This window comes from Danio aesculapii, chromosome 4 (assembly GCF_903798145.1).
Source record: "Danio aesculapii chromosome 4, fDanAes4.1, whole genome shotgun sequence".
NCBI classification, from domain to species: Eukaryota; Metazoa; Chordata; class Actinopteri; order Cypriniformes; family Danionidae; genus Danio; species Danio aesculapii.
The window spans coordinates 29,488,549-29,513,311 of record NC_079438.1 but is presented as its reverse complement, the minus strand read 5'-3'; the positions used below and the strand labels follow the sequence as shown (position 1 = coordinate 29,513,311).

The window sequence follows — 24,763 nt, the reverse complement described above, 5'->3', positions numbered from 1 at the left end:
GTACCCTATGGCAAAATAAATCGTGCTAGAGACACGAAAATGATTTCCTATTGAAATACATTGGATGGAAATTCGTGCAAGGTGACACGAAAAAAGAGGGAAATTCGTGCCCATGAACACGAATCAATAGATTAAATTTCGTGACTATTTCACGAACTGCCGTGAGACTGGGTTGGCATATCCCTCTAAATCTTATTTTTGTTTAATAGATGTCCAACCAATGATGGTCTGACTAAAACAAGGCTAAATTTGGGCTGTCAGTGAAAATCTAGTAACATCTAACAATAGTTTAAAACTAGATTAATCATCAATACACAGATTAGACAGACTTCACACGTGTAGTCATTAATTCCTGTGTATTTGATCTAGTCTATCACATCTATTAGATTTGTTTTAAATATAAATATCTGTAAAAAATTTGTGAGGTTTTTGTCCTCAAACTGCTCCTGTGTGTAGAACTAGCCTTCTGTTGTGATGTGGATTTGACTGTTGTAACTGTGAAATGACTGAAATCATTTAGAATAATGATATGAAGCTGTAATGCACTCATAACCTTTCTGAACTACTGCAGCTGTGTGTGTATCTGAAAATAACTGCACAATAACTGTTCATCAGCCAAATAAAAAGCAAGTGCTTAACAGACATAATGTCATGTTTTTTTCAATTATTAAGTAGTTGTGTGAATGTACAGTTGTATGTGAATACATTATTGGTTAAATATGTTTTTCTTTTGTCAATTGTAGAATCTTGAGAGCAAAATAATCAGATTTCTGATGAATGAACTGGAAAAGTTTAAGAAAATCTTACAAGCAGAAAACAGACAAGGCTTTGTAAAGGAGTTTAATGAGAACAGATGCAGAATCACAGAAGCAGCTCTTGATCTCACACTCTTCTTCCTGAGAGAGATGAAGCAAGATCAAGTTGCTGATACTCTCGAAGGTAAGAGACTCATGGCCATCTGTCAGACTGTAAATGACAAATATAGCTGGAAAAGTCAAGACTAAAACTCTCAGTTTCTTTGCTCCTGTGTTTAGATGAGCTGTTCTTCATTTATCAGCTTAAATGTAGCCTGAAGAAGAAATCTCAAAGTGTGTTTGAAGGAATTGCTCAGCAAGGAGACTCCACACTTCTGAATAACATCTACACAGATCTCTATATCACTCAGGGTGCGAGTGAACAGGTCAACACTGAACATGAGATCAGACAGATTGAAGCTGCTTCCAGACGTCATCAGTCACTAGAGATACAGGTTGAATGCAAACATTTGTTTGAAACCTCTGAACAAGACAAGCAGATCAGAACTGTCCTGACAAAAGGAGTTGCTGGCATCGGGAAATCAGTCTCTGTGCAAAAGTTTGTTCTGGATTGGGCTGAAGGAAGAGAAAATCAAGACATCAGCTTCAAGACATCAGCTTCATATTTCCTCTTCCATTCTGAGAGATGAACTTAAAGGAGAAAGAAAGACTAAGTTTAAAAGACCTCATAACTCAGTTTTTCCCAGAGACTAAAGGACTGAACCTTACAAGAAGCACACGATTCAAAGTCCTGTTCATCCTTGATGGATTAGATGAATGTCGTCTTCCTCTGAACTTTGCTGGTAATGAGACTTGTTGCGATGTATCTTCAGCAGTCTCTCTGGATGTTCTCCTGACGAACCTTATCAAGGGAAATCTGCTTCCTTCTGCTCTCATCTGGATCACCAGCAGACCAGCAGCTACCAGTAAGATTCCTGCTGAGTGTATCGACCAGCTGACAGAGATACGAGGATTCAATGATGCCCAAAAGGAGGAGTACTTCAGAAAGAGACTCACAGATCAGAATCAGGCCAGAGAAATCATTGATCACATTAAACAGTCAAAGACTCTCTTTATTATGTGCCACATCCCAGTCTTCTGCTGGATTTCAGCCACTGTTCTCCAGAACATATTAAAATTGAAACACAGGGCTAATGCTGAAACACTGCAGGAATCTCCCAAGACTCTGACACAGATGTACACACACTTTCTATGCTTTCAGATCCAGCAGAGCAGAAGAAAGTATGATGGAGAAAACACACCAGATGTCTCCTTGGATCAAAACCTTATCCTTTCACTGGGAAACTGGCCTTCCAGCAGCTGGAAAGAAACAATGTGATCTTCTATGAGAGCGATCTGAAAGACTGTGGCATTGACGTCTATAAGGCATCGTGTACTCAGGCATGTGTACCCAGATCTTCAAGGAGGAGACGGGAATCATTCTTGGTACCATGTACTGCTTTCTTCACTTGAGCATTCAAGAGTTCATTGCAGCGCTTTATCAACATCTGTTTCGAGACAGCGACAAGAAACAAGCAGAAAAAAGCAGAAATAAGGCTATGAGAAATTTGCTGAAGACTGCTGTGGACAAGGCTCTGAAAAGTGAGAACGGACATCTGGACCTTTACCTTCGCTTCCTTCTCGGTCTGTCACTCCAGTCCAATCGACAACTCTTACGAGGCCTGTGACACAGCAGGATGACAGTGACCATTGCAAAGAGGAAATAATTGCATACATCAAGAAGAAACTTGAAGGGAATCTGTCTCCAGAGAGATCCATCAATCTGTTCTACTGTCTGAATGAACTGAATGATCAAACTCTGCTGAAAGAGATTCAGTCTCACCTCAGTAGAGGAAGTCTGTCATCTGCTGACCTTTCACCTGCCCAGTGGTCTGCTCTGGTCTTTGTGTTGTTGACCTCAGAGGAGGAGCTGGAGGAGTTTGAACTTCAGAAATTCCAGAGATCAGACGAGTGTCTCATCAGACTATCAGCAGTCATCAAATCCTCCAAAAGAGCTCAGTAAGTCAAAGTGCTTTAATCTAAGAATTAGACTTTTGCTGAAATTAAATAATACATCATGTTAATGAACATGCACCATATTTATATCATCTGAACTTTAAAATGCTGTGAATAATTGTTATTTAATATTTTAGTGTTTTAATGACATTCGGTTAATGTATTGGCAGTGGTTGTTTAAGAAATAGTTTACCCAAGAGTATAAATTTACTCATTTACTCACCCTCAAGGGGTTTTAAACCTTTCTAAAAGTTTCTTTCTCCTGTTGAAAATGAAGGAAGATATTTTGAAAAATGCTAGAAACCTGTAACCATTGACTTACATGGCATTTGTTTCTCCTGTTATGGAGGTCAATGGCTAATGGTTTTCATCGGTCTTAAAAAATCTTCTGTTGTGTTCAGCAGAATAAATTATACAGGTTTGGCACCACTTGATGATGAGGAAATGGGTGAACTATCTCTTTAAAACAGCAAATAAACTGTTAAACTACATTATCTATGATCAGTAGCTGATGTTATTGATGAGGTGAAAGCATATTTAAAGAGTACAGTTAAAATTCAGGTCTGCTCAGCATCTGTTATCTTCCCTCATGGAGGATCATTTTATAACTGACTTTGGGATTGTATGTGTTGTATTGATTTTTTGTGTGGAAATTTCACACAGGTCAGCTATAAAATGATACAGCACCTTTAAAATCATTTCTGGTAAGAGTGGAACGATCTCACTGATGTTGTTTTCTCTATTCTGTCTATTTTGACCTTCTCTATGCTGGTAATTATCAAGTAACAATGACCTGTGCCCCTGGTCATGGATAATATTTGTCATTGCCTTTTGAGTCCACTAGTGTTGTAGTGTTTACTATAAAGGTCAATCACTCACTCGTTCACTACCCTTCAGCTGTCCCTGATTTATGTTAATTAAATACATTTATGTTTATAAACACCCATACACTCTCTCATTCACACACACACATGCACACACACACAAACACTATGGTCAGTTTTGTTTACTCAATTCACCTATACCATATGTCTTGTGGGGGAAACTGGAGCTTTGACTCGATCTAGTAACCTTCTTGTGGTTAGGTGAAAGTCCAAACCAGTGAACCACTGTGCCGCCCTGAATAGCTGAATACCAGAAAACACAGGCCAAGAAAACATACACACATACAGCAAACTCTGATCAACACATAATGACTGAAACAGAGGAGCTTAAACACACAGAGACTAGTAAGCTAACAGGGGTGAAGAGTAACTGGGCAACTAACAAAAGTAACATGGGGAAAACTGAGGTGAACACAGAGAAAACACAAGGAAAACCCAACAGTACTAGGACAGGACAACCAGGACCATGACATAGCTCCCTTCCAGGAGAAGATTCCAGATGATCCTCAGAGGAAAACAAAACAAGAGTTCAGCAAGCTGGAGGTGCTACAGTGGACAAGGGTGATGGGGGTAGAGGCTGGTAAATGAAACCATGACAGGGTACAGGACAGATGGTGGGGGCAAACTGACAGACAGGTGAACAGGAAGGAGGACAAAGCCAAGGGAGGGACTACTGGACAGTAAACCAGGGCAGATCCTGTGGATCAGGCATTTTATCTCAAAGGTTTTAGAGAAGATTGTGTCTGCACAGCTGAATGATTTCATGTTTAATAATAAAGGTTTTGATAAATGTCAGTCAGGTTTTAGAGCTGGTCATGGCACAGAGTCCGCTCTATTGTGGGTTTTAAATGATGTTGTAGGAGCCATTTCTTTTTTTATTTAAAGGTTTGTGTTGTAAATCTTGACTTCTTTTATTTGGAGATTTGCAACCGCTGCAGGCCAAGAAAGCTTAAAAGACCTGGGTGTGGCCTACTGGAGAAGAGCCTGCTGGGAGCACATGGTCTTTAGATCTTACTTTCAGTGTTTGATGGCCAAAGTCGTTTGATTTTGTATAGTTAATATCAGTTTTTTTAGTTTAACTCTACAATAACAGGCACAAATGACGACTTATTGTTCCATGTATTATTTTCTAAGGAAGCGTCTTAACCCCTCAGCAGACCCAAGATGTGACTAATTAGACATTTCGATTAAGGATAGTCACAACAGATGTCTTGCAGGAGGTTGATTAAGGTAGCCCTGTTGTTCTTCTATTATTGGATCTCACTGCTGCTTTTGATACAGTGGATCATGACGTCCTCATTGATCAGCTTAGAGAACACACTGGTAGCCAGGGTTTAGCCTTGGACTGGTTCTCTTCATATCTGAAGGATAGAACTATATCAGTCAGTTTGGGCAACTCTTGTTCTTCTGTCATTCAATTACTGTGTGGAATTCTGCAGGGCTCGATACTGGGTCATGTTTTGTTTTCCCTTTACTTATTTCCATTGGGAATTTTTTTTGAAAAGCATGGCATAAATGACCATCTATATGCTGATGACTCTCAAATCTACTTCGCCATAAAATCTGAGGATCAATCCTCCCTTCAGGCTTTTTTAATTGTTTGGCTGATGTGAGAGATTGGTTAGCGAATAACTTTCTCCAACTGAACGAGGACAAGTGTGAATTGATTGTTTTTAGTCAAAAAAGTTCAGATTCTATTGCCAATCTGTCATTGCTTTCTGGAAAATACATTCCTCTGTAAAAAGTCTTAAAGAGTCCATATTATGGGTTTTTGAAAATGCCCTTCCATGTAGTGTGTAACACAGCTCTAAGTGAAGTGAAATATCCAGCTAAGGCTTAAATCTGTAAGTGTACAGTGTTTAAAACTATTGATTCATCTATAAAAGAGTCGACTCATAGTGCTTCAAACGAGTCGTCTTGATGACGAGTCATTAGGTGTTTCGTGATGACGCGGCTACAAAACACAAGTAGTTGCGCGCGCAAACCCGGGAGATTTGAAACCTGCGGCCCTGCCCACTAACAGAAAAAAAGTCTCACACACACACACAGACAGACACCGGTCGAATGAAGTCACGCTGTGCAGATGGATATTATGGACAGTCTAATCAAAGATGAAACATCAGCAATATAGCCCAGCCTTGAGCAGTTCTGAGTGCTTCTGAAAACTATATGCTTTCAAAGAAGACTTCTTCAGTTTGTTAAAGGAAGGATCAGTAAAGATTGTCAGAACATGGATCAGTGCATCATGAATCAGTTTCTACTCCATTTCACAAGTGTAAGTACGTGCGATTAAAATTATTGCCTCGTTTACTCTATCTTGCCCATTATGTATTCAGTTGTGTTTGTTACTTGTAACCGCGTGTACTGTATCAGGTTAACTCTTTATATTCTCATATCACGTGTAAAGCCACATTGAAAACGCGACGCGTGCCACTTTGATTACAGATTGTCAGCTGTTTACACACATGCAACGGTCAAGTTTCAAAATATTTCAGCTCAGGTTCGAGGTGAGGTGTCTAAATTGCACCAGCAAGCTGAAACTGGCGCTCTAGGCGTGTGTGTCTGTCCTCGGGTAGAGAGTAATGTGTGTGTGTCTCCTCGTGGTGTAACGCACGGGTATTCGCGGATAAACTGAGCGCCGCGCCCTCTCTATTCAGCCGCTCCTTATGGACGCGCTGGCCCTGTGTGTGTATGGTGAGTATTTGTGTGTCTCCTCGTGTGTGTAACGCACGGGTATTTGCGGATATAACTGAGTGCCGCGCAGCGCCCTCTCAATTCAGCCGCTCCTCATGGACGCGCCGGCCCTGTGTGTGTATGGTGTGTGTTTGTGTGTGTGTGTCTCCTCATGTGTGTAACGCACGGGTATTCGCGGATATAACTGAGCGCCGCGCCCTCTCTATTCAGCCGCTCCTCTATGGACACGCAGGCCCTGTGTGTGTGTGTGTGTGTGTGTGTGTGTGTGTGTGTGTGTGTGTGTGTGTGTGTGTGAAAAGAGCTTGGAGACTGTGACAGGCTAGATCTCCTCGCCAGTTCTTGGACTTTTGCTCAATAAAACAGTTAGTCGTCAGTATTTTCTAGTCCATCGTCTGTGTTTACATTCACCCACTGGCAGTTTCCTCATCCACAACCAGTGTGCAGCATCCACCTGGATGACGCGACGGCAGCCATTTTGCGCCAGACCGCACACCAGCGGAGACGAGACAGAGTGATGAGGCCAATTATGATATGGGGAGGGTTAGAAGGCCATGATAGACAGAGGCCAGTGGGCAAATTTGGCCAGGATGCTGGGGTTAAACCCCAATTCTTTTTCAAAGAACATACAGGGATTTTTAACAACCACAGAGAGTCAGGACCTCAGTTGAAAGTCTCATCCAAAAGACAGCGCTTATTGAGCAGTATAGAGTCTGTGTCACTATACTGGGGTATTAGGACCTACACAGACCGCAGGTTGCCCCTGCTAGCCTCACTAACACCACTTCCAGCAGCAACCTAGCTTTCCCATGTGGTCTCCCATCCAGGTACTGACCGGGCGCAGCCCTGCTTAGCTTCAGTGGGCGATCATGTGAGAGTTGCAGAGAGATAGCTGCCGGTGTTATCTTTGACTCTGAGCTTCAATTTGATCGCTAAATTAATGCGGCTGTCAAAAATAGTTTTTTATTTTCGATATATTGCCAAGCTGAAGTCTGTCCTCCCTTTCAGTGATTTGGACATGGTTTTCATGCCTTCATCTCTTCTCGTCCAGATTATTGCAACATGTTGTATCTGGGTGTTAGTCAGGCCTCTCTCTCGGGTGACTGCAGCTGGTCCAGAATGATCAAGTTCCATGATCACGCTTGATATGTGGAGGTAATAGAGCTTTTCAGTAGCAGCTTCAAGATTCTGAAACAATCTTCCACTCTCCATAAGAACTTCTCCAACTCTTGTGTCTTTTCAGAGGTCACTGAAACACTTATTTTCTTCATCTTTTACTCATGTGTTGTGAGTTTATGTACTTTGGTTCCTTGTATGTTACATGTATTATATGTGTTTTTATATACAGAACTTTGATACCCATTGTGGTTGGTTGAAAGTGCTCTAGAAATAAACTGAGTTGAGTTGATCAGAATAAAGAACTGGAGCACAGACCTATAGTGAAGCTGGTAAACCCTCCATGATGATGTGAGCCCACCTTTCTGGAGGTTTCAAACACCTCTAGACTGACTGGATGTCCTTAAAGCGGTGGTCTAGAGTGTATTTTTAAGGCTTGGTTGTGTTGATAAGATGCAATGCAATGTGTGCTCATGCTTCACTTGTAAAAAATCAGAATAATCATTTTTCATATATCTGACTTTGATTATATAGAGCTACTCGGCTAACATGAAGACAAATGTCATATTTCCTAGTTCCTCTGAAAGACCCGTCCTCAAGAGGCTCTGATTGGATCGGCTCCACGTCACCAGGAAAATTAAGTTAGGCTAAATTGTTAGCGGTGCAAAACAGCATTTCCCGTTGTTTACATTCTTGTTTATGTCCTCGCTACAACATACCGTAAGCGCTAGAAACTGTGTCTGATGTACTAGAGAAGATTGAAACTGCTGTACTAGAGACAACTGAAATAGTGGACATGGCTGGATTAGGCTAAGGCGCTGCAGGCAAGATTATAGGGCAGGCAGTCCTTATCACTGACATGGAGGAATCTTTAGAAAAACATACAAACCGCAAACAACAATGAATATAGATTAGACCTCATCAATTAGACCTCATCAAGATGGCGCCGCGGATGGCCGCTTCGGCGTGGGGCTCTCCAGTGTTTGCACTGTTTTTGTTAGTCTGTCCTGTTTTATGTTTGTCAAACACGATCAGTTACACCAGGGACGAGCTGCTGAACATTCGGCAGTGCACACCAACTAATCAAGAACTGGATTTTGATTTTTGTGGCGTTTTGCGGAACATTGTAGTCGGCGGAGCAGCCGCATTGTGGAAACGCTACAGGACGCGCAAGCGTGGGAAGCGAGCCGGCGCGCTCGTCAGGCTAAGACAGCGCGGCTTCAGAACGGCGCTGCCCAGCATTCACCTGGCGAATCTCCGCTCTCTTCCTAACAAAATGGACGAACTATTTCTGCTCACATGCAAAAACAAGAACTTTAACAACTCTGCTGTCCTGTGTTTCACGGAAACCTGGCTAAACGAAGCCATTCCGGACAGCGCATTAAACCTACCGGACTTTCAGCTGTACAGAGCAGATCGCGATACGGAGTCAGTCAACGGGCAAAACGCGCGGTGGGGGACATGCTTTTACATCAACAGAAGGTGGTGTACGGATGTAACTGTGTTAAAGAAGATGTGCTGTCCTGATGTGGAAGTGCTTTTCATTAACTGTAAGCCGTTTTATTCACCAAGAGAGTTTTCCTCGTTCATTCTCGTCTGTGTTTACATTCCACCGCAAGCACACGTGAGTACTGCGCTGCAACAGCTGGCTGATCTGATCACAGAGACAGAACAACAACACCGGACTCTGCTTTTATCATACTTGGGGACTTTAATCAGGCAAAACTCACACATGAGCTGCCTAAATTCAAACAGCACATTACATGCCCACCAGAGGCAATAAAATTTTGGACCATTGCTACACCACAATAAAGGATGCATATCGCTCCGTCGCCAGAGCAGCTCTAGGACTCTCCGATCACTGCCTGGTTCATCTTATACCAACTTACAGGCAAAAACTTAAAACTACTAAGCCAGTATTAAGGACTGTCAAGAGATGGACCAACGACACAGAGCAGGTCTTACAAGCCTGTTTTGAATGCACTGACTGGGATGTTTTTGAAGCTGCAGCCACAGATCTGGACGAGCTCACAGAGACTGTAACATCATACATCAGTTTCTGTGAGGAGTTATGCATCCCTACCAGGACCTACCTGTCATTTAACAATGATAAACCATGGTTCACACCAAACTCAGACAGCTTCGTCAGGCCAAAGAGGATGCTTACAGGAGTGGTGACAGGATCCTGTACAATCGGGCCAGGAACACATTGACAAAGGAGATTGGTGTGGCTAAGAAAAGCTATGCCAAAAAGCTGCAAAACCAGTTTTCAGCTAACGACCCTGCATCAGTGTGGAGAGGCTTAAAAGATTTCACTAATTACAAGACACCGTCCCCCAGTATCGACAGCAATAAACATATTGCAAACGAGCTGAATATGTTCTACTGTAAGTTTGACACCTATGACCAGACACCTCACACCCACCCGGACCATCTCCCTACACAGCCATCAACACCACATCAACACAGCCCGGACCATCGCCCTACACAGCCATCAACACCTCCAGCCATCTTCCTCCCCCCCTGCTCTTCAGATCAGTGAGGAAAATGTGCGTCAGATCTTCAGTAAACAGAAGAGAAGGAAAGCACCAGGGCCAGATGGTGTCTCACCAGCCTGTCTGAGAACCTGCGCTGACCAGCTGGCTCCCATTTTCTCCCATATCTTCAATAGATCACTGGAACAGCGCAAAGTTCCATCCTGCTTTAAGCGCTCCACCATCATCCCAATCCCAAAGAAGCCAAAGATCACAAGACTCAATGACTACAGACCTGTGGCCTTAACATCTGTGGCCATGAAGTCATTCGAAAGACTGGTGCTAGCATATCTGAAGGACATCACTGGACCCCTGCTGGACCCCCTGCAGTTCGCCTATAGAGCAAACCGGTCTGTGGATGATGCAGTCAACATGGGACTGCATTATACCCTACAACATCTGGACAAACCAGGGAACTACGCAAGGATTCTGTTTGTGGACTTCAGTTCTGCCTTTAACACCATCGTCCCATCACTGCTTGAGTACAAACTGGGCCAGCTCTCTGTTCCTAGCTCTGTCTGTCAATGGATCACCAGCTTTCTGACAGATAGACAGCAGCTAGTCAGAATGGGCAAAATCACATCCGACAGCCGCACCATCAGCACTGGTGCCCCCCAGGGATGTGTTCTTTCTCCACTGCTCTTCTCCTTGTACACCAACGACTGCACTGCAAAAGACCCTCCATCAAACTCATTAAGTTTGCAGACGACACTACTGTTATCGGCCTCATCCAGAACGGTGACGAGTCTGCATACAGACAGGAGGTGGAGCGGCTGGCGTTATGGTGCAGATACAACAACCTGGAGCTGAACACGCTCAAAACAGTGGAGATGATAGTGGACTTCAGGAGAAACCCCCCTGCACTCCCCCCACTCACCATCATGAACAGCACTGTGGCTGCAGTAGAGTCATTCAGGTTCCTGGGCACCACCATCTCTCAGGATCTGAAGTGGGACACTCATATAGACTCTATTGTGAAGAAAGCCCAGCAGAGACTGTACTTCCTTCGTCAGCTGAGGAAGTTCAACCTGCCACAGGAGCTGCTCGTACAGTTCTACTCAGCTGTCATCCAATCCATCCATCCTCTGCACTTCAATCACCGTCTGGTTCGGCTCAGCTGCCAAAACTGACCTCCGTAGACTACAGCGAATAGTCCGGACTGCTGAACGAATCACTGGCACTACCCTTCCTACACTTCAAGAACTGTACTCTTCCAGAGTGAGTAAAAGGGCCCGCAAAATCACTCTGGACGCCTCACACCCAGCACACTACCTGTTCGAACTGTTACCGTCTGGTCGGCGCTTCAGAGCACCGAGCACAAAAACAGCCAGACACAGGAAAAGTTTCTTTCCTCAGGCTGTCTACCTTATGAACAGTTAAATATTCCCCTACTGTGCAATAAATATGTGCAATACTTTCTCATACGCACTTGTACACAGCACCTTATATCAATATACAATGCAATACTTTCTACTTTCGCACTTGTACACAGCACCTTGTAACCTGTATATTTATAACAATCTGTACATACAACTCAACATCCAGGTTTCTTCACTAACCGCATCTGTTTAATGTTCATCATTTTTTATTATTATTATTTTATTTTTTCAGATTATTTGTGTTGTCACATGTCACTTTATGTACACTGGAAGCTTCTGTAGCCAAAACAAATTCCTTGTGTGTGTGAAGCACACTTGGCAATAAAACCGATTCTGATTCTGATATATTTATTTATGTTCTATATGTCTGTTACATATGCATCTGTTTCACTTTATTCTGAAAAGGGCTTTGATGATGCAACTTTTAAAGATGCTACAGAAGATTATTGTCATTAGTTTGTTTGTTCAATAATAATAAATAAAACAGTTTAAAAAGTATTTCCTGTCTTGCAGTGTTAGGTGTTTAATGAAGAGTTGGGCTATTGGAGCATCTGAAGGAAGCCATTTAATTACGTTTTATAGACATTAATACTATTTAAAGCTTAAATCACCAGATGTGCTCACTAATTAGTGAAGTTAAACCAGTCACTACATTCATACATGCCTCAGACTATTAAACACACCAGATTAACACATACATATTGTGTTTGTTCTCTACACAGGCTACAGGGCTGTAATCTCACTGTTCGGTCCTGTAAGAGTTTGTCTTCAGCTCTACAATCCTCAAACTGTGTCCTGAGAGAGCTGGACCTGAGTAACAATGACCTGCAGGATTCAGGAGTGAAGCTTCTCTCTGATGGACTGAAGAGTCAACACTGTAAACTGGAGACACTGAGGTCTGAGATCAAACACCTGATTGATTATTTGATTTATTGATTGATTGATTTTTTTGTTTTGTTACATCAGACAGATCACATTAACAGTGTGGTTTTTAGTAATGTGTGCTCTTCTTTCTCAGATTGGTCACATGTAAACTCACTGTTCAGTGCTGTAAGAGTTGTCTTCAGTTCTTCAATCCTCAAACTGTATCCTGAGAGAGCTGGACCTGAGTAACAATGACCTGCAAGATTCAGGAGTGAAGCTTCTCTCTGATGGACTGAAAAGTCAACACTGTAAACTGGAGACACTGAGGTAAATGATTCTCCACTCAGCAATATCACACAAACAGTTACATATTGGGTTACCATATGTGGAGCCCCTTTCAGTAGATTGGCAGAAGAAAGAATAGAGAAATCATTTGCAGGGATGTGATTTATTCATATCTACACATTGATAATGATTATATGACTATGTCTAAGCTGCATTTTCAGAATTGAAGTAACTCTTTTCCTGATGTACACCATAAGGGTGTCAAAACAGTTTGGCATCTGTTCAGTAATAGATCATAACTGGTTGTTACATACTGATGTAGTTTATCTCATATGCGCTTTGTCATTGTAGATGAGGTGAGCACGAGTAATTAAACGCTCCAACTACTTTAGAAAGCAGATAAGCGTGCACAATCACTGCTTGTTATCACAGTGATACTTGTGGATACTTGTAGGAAAAATCAAGAGAAGCAAAACAATGGAAGAATTCAGCTGAAATTTTGTAGGGTTTTTTGCAATATTTAGCCTGAATTTAATTGTGTTATCTTTCTATTTCTGAATATGTTTGGTGACTAAAATATTCTTGTAATAATATTCCTGTTTAATAAATCTGTTTTGTTTAAATGCACCAAAATACACTGCCTATATTGACTGAGAAATGGAGGAAAATCTGCATTTTCAGAATGGGCTGTACTCCATTATGCTGAGCGGCTGTATGTGCACTTATACAGCGTGCACATATAATATATATTTGAAATGGTCTAAAACGTGTTGGCCAAACTCTCTTGTGCATTAATCCAGCATTTAATAATCATTTGTGAATGAGTCTGAGACACTGAAGTAGCGTAATGACAAAAGCTTTAAACACAAGAAAATCCTATTTAAAGATGAAAAACAATTCCTTTAAATCGAAATCAGATTTGAAGACCTTTTATAGAGATTTCCCCAAATAGTTGCAGTCTTAGTTCACTTTTTGAAAACTTTAGCAGGTTGTGACTATGTCTGTGGGTGTCAACATTCAACATCACTTTCCGTGTGAACAGCCCTTAAGTCTTACCAGATGTGGAGCCCAAATGTGGGGGTGTGATTTTATTTCTATTGATATACAGTTCTACAGATGATGTTGAGTCCTGTTGAGTGTGTGTGTGTTGTGATGTGAGGGCTTGATCAATAAGGAGAGCTAATCAGGATGTGTGTGTGTGTGTGTGTGTGTGTGTTCATCACTGCTGTTGACATGAGCAGAAACAGCAGTCAGCATCTTCACAACACAAAGAGATGTGTGATTGTCCAACTGTGTGATGTGAACTCTTGCTGTGTTTGTAGATTGTCTGGCTGTATGGTGACAGAGGAAGGCTGTGGTTTTCTGTCTTCAGCTCTGACTTCAAACCCCTCACACCTGAGAGAGCTGGATCTGAGCTACAATCATCCAGGAGATTCAGGAGTCAAGCTGCTCTCTGAACAACTGGAGGATCCAAACTACACTGGACAAACTCAAGTATGTGGAGCATCACTGGCCTTGTGCTTTTCCACTGAATGGCTTTAAAAAGACACTAGAAAGCTCTTTCTGATCTTCAGTTTTCTATGAGGGTTATGGGGTGAGGAGGAAAGACAGAAGATACAGCTTGTAGAGTATTCCAGTCATGTCTATAAAGAGCAAATCATTGAGTGTGAAATGAATCTCCTCTGTAAATGTTGGAGTGTATTGGCTCAGTTGTGACATTAAGCGGGACACATGTACAGTTTCAGCATTTGAGCTGAGCAGAGAAACTTTTCCTCCATTTGTGCTGAAGAATCCTCCAATATCAGGTCAGGAATAGGGTTGGGATTGAAGATGGATTCAGATTCTGGAATCAGACACTTGGATTAATGTTCAGACTCTTGTTCTAAAATCAACATCTGGATTCCTCTTCTCTGTGCACACATGTGTATTTTTCACTTGCTAATCTCTCAGGAACTTGGGCGCTGGCGAGCAGCTTTAATAATCTGAACATAGTTTAGAGATGGACTGCAACATGTGCTCAAAGGCTGCATGTGCTGAAGAACGATGGCAAAGCTAAGTGTGATCACTGTAATAAATGAATGTTGCAGCAGGGTGTCTCCATCAACATGAGCAGTATCTGCGCTCGCTTCACCAACATCAGATTAAAAGAACGCACGTGTTAGATTCATTGTGCATCCCGGCTGGAACCAACAAGTGTTGTGTGTTTTAGCTGAAGAGTTTGGAGCGTGTAGCTGAGCAGCTCAGTGCTAGCTTTAGCTTATTAGCTGAGGGGGAAACTAAACAGCTCATTCTCTCCATCTGTGTGTGTTTACAGTCTGGATCATGGAGGAGACGCGAGGATTACAGCAGGACTGCACAAATGTAGGACTACACACACACCACACACACACACGCACGCTCTCTCTCTCACACACACACACGCTCTCACACACACACTTTCTCACACACACACACACACTCACTTACTCACTCACACATACACGCACACACACACTCACTTACTCACTCACTCGCACGCACACACATACTCAAACACACACATGTACAGACACACAGGAACACACACACACACACACACACACACACAGAGACCCTCACTCACTCACTCACTCACACACACACACATTCACTCTCTCACTCACACACACACACAGCTGTGGTTATAAATGTGTGTGTTCTTGTGTTCAGATGTCTGTTTCCTCACACTGGATCCAAACACAGCACACACTCGTCTCATTCTGTCTAAGGAGAATAGAGAGGTGAAGCGTGTGTTAAAGGATCAGCCATATCCTGATCATCCAGACAGATTTGATGTTCATCTTCAGGTGTTGTGCAGAGAGAGTGTGTGTGGACGCTGTTACTGGGAGACTGACTGGAGTGGAGATGTTGGTGTGTGGATATCAGTGTCATATAAGAGCATCAGGAGGAAGGGACGAGGTGTTGAGTCTTGGTTTGGATCTAATGCTCAGTCCTGGAGTTTGATCTTCTCTTCCTCCAGTTTCTCATTCTGGCACAATAACACACACACTGATCTCCCAGTAGAGCCACTCAGCAGGAGAATAGGAGTGTTTGTGGATCACAGTGCAGGAACTCTGATCTTCTACAACATCTGTAGAGACACAATGAGCCTCATCCACTCAGTCCAGACCACATTCACTGAGCCGCTCTGGCCTGGGTTTTGGGTTTATTCTGGATCATCAGTGAAACTGAGCTGAAGACTGAGAGATTTACCCAGAATCCTCTGCAGGAGCAGTCAGCAGCAGCTGTGTGTGGTGTGGTGTGTGTGTGTGTGGTGTGGGTGTGTGTGTGTGTGTGTGCGTGTGTGAGTGTGTGTGTGTTATGTGTAATCCACCTATGCAGTTTCCGGAATTACAAATGCAAGTGTTAATATGTTTATATGAACATCTGATGAGTCGAAGAATAAAATAGGGTTGTCATAAAGTAAATCAGACTAAATTTTGGGTACTAAAACTACATAACAACAAATCTTAGTTGGCTGAATATTTAGCAGCTTGTACAGTTAAATACAATAACTAAATGTAGTTAGTAAAATAAGTTACTAATGTATTCAAGTAAATTACTCTTAAAGTCTGTTGGTGTATGGCTTTCATTATTTACATTTAAATTACTCTCTGACTCCTTGTACTTTGTACTTCCTTTACCATATACTGTAATACAGTAAAAGTAATCTATTTGTCTTTTCATAAGAAATCAAAAGAAAGACATTGAAACATCTGGGGAGTTGACACAGTAACTGAGCTAAATAAGTTAACCTCTGCTACCATCTACTGGTTATAAATGGCAAGTCCATGTTATTTTCATTCTTTAAGTCTTTAATTTCTGCCATGACATACATTTTGGTACTTTGTTTTTCAGTAAATGTATTAAATGTCTGTAATATTCTCCAATTGTGTAGTAGTGTTTTCTTTAAGTATGGTTTAAAAAGGGATGTAAAACATGGTCATGCAAAATATGGCATTAATATATGTTTTTTAAGTACCAATAAACAGCCAATCTGCTAGTATTATGCATGTCAACAAGCAACTAGTTAATATTAAGATTCAGTCAGTAAACTGAAGTATAATCGAAAGTGTTTAGGTAAACACTGGAGCTTTGCCAAAGTTTTAGCTTAAGTTATTTATTGTAAAATAAACAGTATATAATCCCTTTAAGAAATAAAACTGCAAGTGACTTAAACATGGATTAAAATGTCCACTTCTTCCAAATTATGACTTTTAAAGTGTGTGTTAAACTGTTTGTTTCAGTATTACCTGTTCCTCCAGTCTTTGATAGTTGTTTCAGGAATGTTTCTCTCCCTCAGTAAAATTATTAATTCATCCATCCTACAATGATAGTTTTAATAGGAAACATGGTGAGGCTAAAGGCCAATATAAAGCCTAGAGAGTATATAAGCCAGAAAACAAAATGCATGTACTTTTTTGGTTAGTACACTGTACATAACAAAGCAAGCTTTGAATCTAAACCTAATTTTACTCCCTTTTGGTGCAATGATAGTAAACTACCCTACTTAATTGTCCATAAAAGCAACAGGACTATGGACTACCATTCGAGTAAACCGCATGAGCACGCGCCAAACTTTCGAATTTTACACTCGCCAAAGGCTTCTATTATAACACATTTACTGTAACACTTCATATCATAAATAATTATCATACCAAAAAGTAAATTTGACCATACCTTGCCGTCGCAGAAACTTCACCTGCTGGCGACAGGAACTCCCTTAGCGTAATATGAAATGTCGTGAAAAAGTGTCGAAATTCAAAAGAATAAAGTTAGAAATCTGATAATCTTAATAACTCAGAATTCTGACTTTATAACTCAAAATTGCGACTTAATAACTCTGAGTTCTGACTTTATAACTCCGAATTCTGACTTAATAACTCAGAATTCTGACTTAAATTATTTTTTTTTTTACTTTTTTATTTTTTCAATTAATTTTTTTTTAATTCAGTGGCGGGAACGGGCTTCCATAATAATATTAATCTAATTATAAATCATAGTAAAGTTATAAACCTTATTTAATATTTTTAAACGTTAGCAGGACGATTTTAATTTGTAAATGAGATGGCTAAAAAAGACATGTAAAAGACATAGAGGCTCGACTTTAAATTATGTGCAGCTAAGCGCCCTCTACAGGAGAACTATTTAAAAGGCGCTTAAAAAGAATTGCCGCCCAAATAAAGTTTCCTTAACGGCAGAAAAGCCAATTTGTACACCGTGAAGATCCAAATGAACAAACCGTGTAAGAAAAGGTACGTATGAAGTTATTGACCTAATGTTTCTTGTGATTTGACTGTGTTATTGTTTCAAGTAGGCCTAATGGATTGTGATCAGCTCGCATCAACATCGATCCATTTAACTCAGCCTATATGGTAGTCAGTTGTTGTAAACTAGATTTTAAAAAGCATAAATATTTTGTTTTTAAGTACAGAAAGAGATATAGGCAAAACATTCTATTTAATCACCATCTGTCATGAAACATGTATAAAACTTCAAGTAGCTTTACATTATTTAATAATGTATCTTTAGATTGGGTATTTACATGCTTAATAATCATTTTTAGACTGAGTGTGTATGAGTGTGGATATATATATATATATATATATATATATATATATATATATATATATATTTATATATATATATATATAAATAATTAATTATTATTATTTAAAATAAAAATGATTACATTATATTAAAATATTATTATTGATAATTATATCCAGTTCCTTTAAAACTTTGCTTAAATATAAAACCAAAAAGTAAATAACTGCTTGGTCTGACAAGTTTTCAGGACATTTCAGCACAACACTGTTTAACTAACTGCCCGATGGCCTTAAACGTTTTGCCACCTTCTAAAATGATTTTTATATTTATAGATGTCACAGTACAACACCTGTAAAAACACAACCTAGGAAGCGTGAAGGGTGAAGGTAAGCCTATCTGTTACCTCTTTAAACTGCTAACTTCATACAGTATAATTATATAAATGTTAACACTGTATACAAAAGATGAAATATAACTGTCCCCTGTTTTACTTCTAGTGAATACAACGAAACCAATAAAGCAAGAAATACTGATGTGGCAGAACAAGGCAGAAGTGTTACAAAATAAAGTTCATGAGCTGGAAGCCTTGAACAGTGAACTTCGCCAGCAAGTAGTGGAGCTTTCAATGCAGCAGCAAAGTAAGAGCTGAACTATTGTTTTGAATAATGTATGAGTTAATACAGACACTGTGTATATTAGTTTGTAGAGATTAGACTGGTTGTTTGTGGTTTTTATTCTTCAAGTGTATTTTAAGCACTGTTTCTAATAGTATATTGCAAAAAAACTGAATAGAAATTTGGATATTGATTTTGTATGATTTTACATTCAGATGATCTGATTCCTGTTTGGATTCATATATATACGATTTTGTTTAGTTTTGTCTGATTTTGTCTACTTTTGTCTAGTTTAGTTTTGTCTACGTTTGTTTAGTTTTGTCTAGATTTGTTTAGTTTTGTCTAGTTTTGTCCAAATTTGTCTCCTTTTGTCTGATTTTGTCTAGTTTTTTTGTCTAGTTTTGTTTGTCTGATTTGTCTACTTTTGTTTTGTCAGATTCTGTCTACTTTTGTCTAGTTTTGTTTTGTCTGATTTTGTCTACTTTTGTCTAGTTTTGTTTTGTCAGATTTTGTCTACTTTTGTTTTGTCTGATTTTGTCTACTTTTGTCTACTTTTGATTTGTCTGATTTTGTCTACTTTTGTCTAGTTTTGTTTAGTTTTGACTTGTTTTGTTTAGTTTTGTCTGATTTTGTCTATTTTTGTTTAGTTTTGTTTTGTCTAGGTTTGTTTAGTTTTGTCTGATTTTGTCTACTTTTGTGTAGTTTTGTTTAGTTTTTTGTCTGATTTTGTCTATTTTTGTTTAGTTTTGTTTTGTCTACTTTTGTCTAGTTTTGTCTGGTTTTGTCTAGTTTTGTCTAATTTCGTTTTGTCTGATTTTGTCTATTTTGTCTAGTTTTGTTTAGTTTTGTCCGATTTTGTCTAGTTTTGTCTAAATTCTTTTTGTCTGATTTTGTCTACTTTTGTCTAGTTCTGTCTGATTTTGTCTACTTTTGTCTATTTTTGTTTTGTCTAGTTTTTTGTCTGATTTTGTCTACTTCTGTCTAGTTTGTTTTGTCTGATTTTGTCTACTTTTGTCTAGTTTTGTTTATTTTTGTCTCATTTTGTTTAGTTTTGTCTGATTTTGTCTATTTTTGTTTAGTTTGTCCGATTTTGTCTACTTTTGTCTGGTTTTGTTTAGTTTTGTCCGATTTTGTCTAGTTTTGTCTAATTTCTTTTTGTCTTTTTTTTGTTTTGTTTTTTTTTTTGTCTGTTTTTGTCTGCTTTTGTCTGATTTTGTCTAGTTTTTTGACTTATTTTGTCTAATTTTGTTTAATTTTGTCTGATTTTGTCTAATTTGTCTAATTTCTTTTTGTCTGATTTTGTCTACTTTTGTCTAGTTTTGTCTGATTTTGTCTACTTTTGTCAAATTTTTTGTCTAGTTTCGTTTGTTTGATTTTTCTACTTTTGTCTAGTTTTGTTTTGTCAGATTTTGTCTACTTTTGTTTTGTCTGATTTTGTCTAGATGTGTTTTGTCTGATGTTGTCTACTTTTGTTTTGTCAGATTTTGTCTATTTTTGTCTAGTTTTGTTTTGTCAGATTTTGTGTACTTTTGTTTTGTCTGATTTTGTCTACTTTTGTCTAGTTTTGTCTAGTTTTGTTTTGTCTAGGTTTGTTTAGTTTTGTCTAGATTTGTTTAGTTTTGTCTAGTTTTATCCGATTTTGTCTACTTTTGTTTAGTTTTGTCTAATTTCGTTTTGTCTGATTTTGTCTATTTTTGTCTAGCTTTGTTTTGTCTACTTTTGTCTAGTTTTGTTGTGTCTGTTTTTGTCAACTTTTGTTTGATTTAGTCTAATCTTTTGTCTAATTTTGTCTACTTTTTTCAGATTTTGTCTACTTTTGTCTATTTTTTTGTTTTGTCAGATTTTTTCTACTTTTATCTACTTTTGTTTTGTCTGATTTTGTCTACTTTTGTCTGATTTTGTCTAGTTTTTTGTCTGATTTTGTCTATTTTTGTTTAGTTTTTCTCATTTTGTTTAGTTTTGTCTATTTTTGTTTAGTTTTGTCTCCTTTTGTTTAGTTTTGTCTAGTTTGTTTTGTCTAGTTTTGTCCTGATTTTGTCTATTTTTTGTCTACTTTTGTTTTGTCAGATTTTATCTACTTTTTTCTTGTTTTGTTTTGTCTGATTTTGTCTTTTTGGTCTAATTATGTTTTGTCTGATTTTGTCTACTTTTGTTTTGGCTGATTTTGTCTACGTTTGTTTTGTTTTGTCTGATTTTGTCTCCTTTGTTTTGTCTGATTTTGTCTACTTTTGTTTTGTCCGATTTGGTCTACTTTTGTCGTATTTTGTCTAGCTTTTTTGTCTTTTTTTGTCTACTTTTGTTTTTTCTGATTTTGTCTACTTTTGTTTTGTCTGATTTGTCTACGTTTGTTTTGTTTTGTCTGATTTTGTCTATGTTTGTTTTGTCTGATTTTGTCTACTTTTGTCTAGTTTTGTTTGTGCGATTTGTTTCTACTTTTGTCTGATTTTGTCTACTTTTGTTTTGTCTGATTTTGTCTACTTTTGTCTAGCTTTTTTGTCTGATTTTGTCAAGTTTTGTCTAGTTTTGTGTAGTTTTATTTTGTCCAATTTTGTATAGTTTTGCCTAGTTTAGTTTTGCCTGATTTTGTCAGGTTTTGTCTAGTTTTGTTTTATCTGATTTTGTCCACTCTGTATAAAATTATATCCTTTATTTGTTATCACAACATATTTTTTTGTCAAGTCAACTAGCTTCACTAAAGTTGTTGAGATAACAAAGGGTTGTTAGTTTAGGTTGATTAAAATAATAGCATGGTGATAACATACTGATTTAAAGGGCACCTATGGTGAAAAATCTACTTTTCAAGCTGTTTGCACAGACATGTGTGTAGATATAGTGTATAGACCGTCATATTGAGGTAATATAAACACACCCAGTCCTTTTTTTTTTTTTTTTCAAATTTAACATTATAAAAATGGTGGACCAATTGGAGCAGTTTTCAGATCGACTGCAACTTGACGTAGGAGTGCGGTCCCCCCGACCACTGACTTGATTGACAGCTGTGCGTATTAACATGTCCCGGTAGTCACGTGTATAATCATATCAACAAGACCAGACGTGCAAGCAACCGGGAATAAAAGGTCTGTTCAGTTCGCTAGGATCATCAATGATCATCAAATGTGATCAAGAGTGAGTTTTACAAGTTTAAAATGTTTTTAAAACATTGCATGTGTGTAATAAATTACAGCAATTTAGCTTAGCTTTACTTCATCAGCACAGCTGTGTGTCAGAACAATTATAAAAGAAGACGCTTCAATCCCAGTTTTGTGGGCTTTAAATCAGGTTTATTTTGTACATTAACATAACATTTTACATTTACATTTAATCATTTAGCAGACGCTTTTATCCAAAGCGACTTACAAATGAGGAAAAGGAAGCAATTTACACAACTATAAGAGCAGCAGTAAACAAGTGCTATAGACAAGTATCTGGTGTGTAAAGTCTAAGAGGCTAAGCATTAGTAAATTTATTTTATTTTATTTTTATTTATTTTTTTGAGAGAGAGAGAGTACAGTTAGTGGTATAGCCAGAGAGGCAGTTAAGATTAGGAAGGAAATTGGAGACTAAACAGTTGAGTTTTTAGTCGTTTCTTGAAGACAGCAAGTGACTCTGCTGTTCTGATGTAGTTAGGGAGTTCATTCCACCAACTGGGCAGATTGAATGTGAGAGTTCGGGAAAGTGATTTCTTCCCTTTTAGGGATGGAACAACGAGGCGATGTTCATTCACAGAACGCAAGTTTCTGGAGGGCACATAAATCTGCAGAAGTGAGAGCAGATACGAAGGAGCAAAGCCAGAGGTCGCTTAGTAAGCAAACATCAGAGCTTTGAATTTGATGCGAGCAGCAACTGGCAGCCAGTGCAAACGGGTGAGTAGCGGAGTGACATGTGCTTCTTTTGGGTTCATCAAAGACCACTCGTGCTGCTGCGTTCTGAAGCAGCTGAAGAGGTTTGATAGAATTAGCTGGAAGCCCGGCTAGTAGAGAGTTGCAATAGTCCAGTTTGGAGAGAACAAGAGCTTGAACAATGAGTTGAGCTGTATGTTCAGATAGGAAGAGTCGGACCTTTCTGATGTTATAAAGTGCGAATCTGCAAGATCGAGCAGTTCTAGAAATGTGGTCAGAGAAGTTTAGTTGGTCATAAATCGTTACTCCAAGGCTTTTACCATTTTGGATGCAGTAATGGTTGCCCCATCCATCTGGATTGAAAAGTTATGGTGTAGAGTCGGGTTGGCAGAAACTTCAAGCATTTCCGTTTTCGCGAGGTTAAACTGAAGATGATGATCTTTCATCAAGTGTGAAATGTCTGACAGGCAGGCTGAAATGCGAGCTGGAACCGAGGGATCATCAGGGTGAGGTGTAATATTTTAAATATTTCTTATCAAAAGATTTTAAATATTGAGTAAAAACAAGCAAGCTTTACTTATATGCATACATTTTTTTCCAAAATAACCTTTAAAAAAAAATAAAAATAAAACAATTCGAACAAATGTTTTAAAAACTATAATAAACGTCGATGGTCGATGTCCATGGAGCACGTTTACACACTTTTCAGGATTTTTAGTTTTTCGCCAAATTCTCTCAGCAGCCCGAAGTTTTGAGCGATGCTCACAGAGAACATCAGAGAGCCAGGGTGCAAGAGGACTGGCACGGGCTGGCCTGGATGTAAGAGGACATAGTCTGTCTAGACATGATGCTAGCGTGGAGCAGAGTGTATCAGTGGCGCTGTTCGTATCAAGTGCAGAGAGTTTGCAAGATGGAGGAAGAGAGTTTGAAAGAATGGTGGATAGTCTATTGGGTGAGAGAAAGCGTAGGTTTCTGCGAAAGGCAACCAGAGTTTAGAGGGCACTCTAGAGGGCACATATGTGTACGTGTATGTTTTTGCAACTATTTTCGTTAAGATGACACTCAATTTTGCCATAACATGCTTCGAAGCACGAAGAGGGTGCAAGTAAGTTACCTTCCACGTAAACACCGGGCTCTCTTAAAAGAATGACCAGGCTGGAATTCGACTCACACATGCAAAGCACAACAGATTAGCAGTCCATCGCCTTAACCACTCAGCCACCTCGCCGCGCATATAGGTGCTCTCCTAATGGAGGCTGGACTATGGCATATACGTATGTTTTTGCAGCTATTTTCGCTAAGTATTACATACAATTTTGCCATAAACATCCTTTAAGACGCTGAGAGGTGCAAGTAAGAAACCTTAGACAGAAGCAGTTGCCTCTCTCAAAACAGTGAAACTGTGAGGATGGGATTTAAACCAGAACTTGCAGAGTACAACATACTAACCTAAGCACTCGGCCACCTCATCACGTGTAAGCACAGCATTGTGCTAGAGAAAGGATTAACTTTTGGGACTCGAATGGATGTTCTTACAGAAAAGATGAAGATAAAGGTTGTCATAAGGAGCTTTATCAGTAGCTCTGATCAGTGCCCCAGAGTTAAGGCTGATTTATACCTCGGCGTCAAGCTCACGCGTATGCTACGGCGCAGCCTACACGTAGTTGCATAGCACCTCGCTGTGGCCGTCGGCGACATTGACGCGCACCTCTCAAAAAATGTAGCGCTTACGCGTAGCTCTGAGATTGGTCGACTTGGTAGCGCTGACGAGTGTGGGCGGAGGTGAGAGCCTCACGAGCGTGAAGTGTGGAGTCCCATGAAAAAAAAAAGTGTGGAGTCCCATGAAGGAGCTCCGCATGGAGACTGTTGTTTTGTGTTTACCTTTTGATTAAAGTTGTTGCACGTCCACTGGTTCCTGCCTCAAAATGAGCGAATTTGAGCCACATGCACATTAAGGAAACGTTCAGAAAAAAACAAAACACCAGCGAAGAAACTCAACACAGAGAAACATAAACACCTACTGCCAGCTAGCTTTTCGGAAGTGTATTGCAGAGCAACAGAAACAGTGCGCAGAAGTATAAGTGCACGGCTACGCGCAAGGCTTGCGCCGTGGATCACGCTGATCACTTGACACAGAAGTATAAACCAGGCTTTATTGTTCAACATTAACTGCAACATG

At 39.5% G+C, this 24,763-nt stretch overlaps 1 protein-coding gene across 1 annotated transcript in view; it reads left to right on the top strand.

Annotated features, from left to right (window-relative positions):
- LOC130222842 (gastrula zinc finger protein XlCGF57.1-like) overlaps nt 1-24,763 on the top strand; it is a 217,597-nt gene that overhangs the window by 35,607 nt on the left and 157,227 nt on the right. The gene's annotated exons all lie outside the window — the stretch shown is intronic.